This window comes from Psammomys obesus, unplaced genomic scaffold (genome assembly GCF_907164565.1).
Source record: "Psammomys obesus unplaced genomic scaffold, mPsaObe1.curated_primary_1811, whole genome shotgun sequence".
Lineage (NCBI taxonomy): Eukaryota > Metazoa > Chordata > Mammalia > Rodentia > Muridae > Psammomys > Psammomys obesus.
The window spans coordinates 11,899,044-11,900,760 of NW_026585895.1; positions in this window are offsets into that span (position 1 = coordinate 11,899,044).

Consider the following 1,717-nt stretch of genomic DNA (forward strand, 5'->3'; position numbering starts at 1 on the left):
ACCCCTAAGTAAGGATGACACAAACCGAGACCACGGTCAGACCTTCGATCTGCTTTCACACCCAATACGATAAGTGGGCTGTGCCAGAGAGTCAACAGGAAACCTTTCTGGCTCTCAGATTCTAGGGTAGCATTTGATGTTGAAGAACCAATGGAGAGCTGGGCGTGGTGGCTGTTTGCCTTTAATCCCAGCCCACTGGGAGAGGCAGAGGCAGGTGGGTCTCTGCGAGTTCGAGGCCAGCCTGCCGGAGATGCCCTTCCCTTTAAACTATGAAAGAACAAGCCTCCAGGAGGTGTGGTGCACGCCTAGTGGAATGATCAACAGAGAATTTATATTTAATAAAGAAGTTAGGTTTATCACTTTTTAAAAAAATATTTTAATGTGCTCCCCCTCGGAAAGTTGCAAGACAATGCAAGCACGATAGTGCGTATACACAAGGGTGGCCACGCTGATTATTATTTTATACATTTTACTCAGGCATAGGCATGGATGCAAATATAAAGCAGACTCTCTGAAAGTACGTACAGCAAGCTGATAGCACAGGGAGGGAGGGTGCGTTAGGTGGTAATGATTAAAGATCGCCTTATAATTGTCTACAGTGTCTCAAGGTTCTCCAGGATGGAAGTCACACATCTCTTGCCTAATAATATAGTTTGCATAGATGATATTTAGGACACTGTCTAGACCAAATCTATAAACACATATGCACATGTACTAACTCCTATGCCTAAAATAAGAACAGTCGGGATCACCGGAGATATCTAAATGTGTGGAAACTGAAAACTCAAACAGTCCTTCGGTACCCAGCCAGCAAGCTTGGCTCAGCTTCTTTGGAGCACTGCTGATGATTATGCTCCCAGCGGCCTGCCCTTCTCAGCCCCTCCCTACAACATTATCTCTGTCTTCACAAACCTCCTCCCTCTCCCCAAGCTGTTTAGGGAACAGCTTGATGGATCACAGAAGCTGATGTGACTCCCCCCCCCCATTGTCTCAGAGAATAAGCCTGAGTCCCTTACCCTGTGCTAACCCCCCACCCTCCATGCTGCATGCTCACAATCTCCTTCTGCTTCTTGGCCACAAGCATCCCTGGGGAACCTGCTAGTGTCCCGGGTCCTAGATTCAATCCTGCATTGCCTTTGAGTCCTTAGACAAGACACCATTACTCCAAAACTGTAGCAGCTGCAGCTGGGAGACAGGATTCTGGGTTGTGCAATATTTTCACAGTATCCCTGAGGGAAAAGGAAACCCATTTCTCTCCCATGCGGCTCAGCCACTGAAAATGGCCCAGACTGTCATACACTCATAGATCTTGAAAGGAAAGCTATTTGAAACTAATCATTAGACATCTTTAGGAAGTGGATAGCCTTTTAGTCAACAATGTCACTTACAGTCTTCCCGATGAGAATAGTCAAAAACAAACATAAGGATGTGTGCAGAGATATTCATTGTACTATTGCTTATGGCTAAGTCCAAAAGTGGTTAAGTGAAGGTGGAGTCATTCCATGTAGGGATACTACAGAGTCATCAACAGAGAATGGAAAGGAGGCAGAGAAGCAGCAGAGAAGAGCGGAGAGAGAAGTAAGGGTGCTGTGAATTGTGGGATTCTGGTTGTGACTGCATTTTAAGGAAATTACCAGGAATCAGAATTGTCTCATGCACATGATCTCTATGAAAGAAAGAAAGAAAGAAAGAAAGAAAGAAAGAAAGAAAGAAAGAA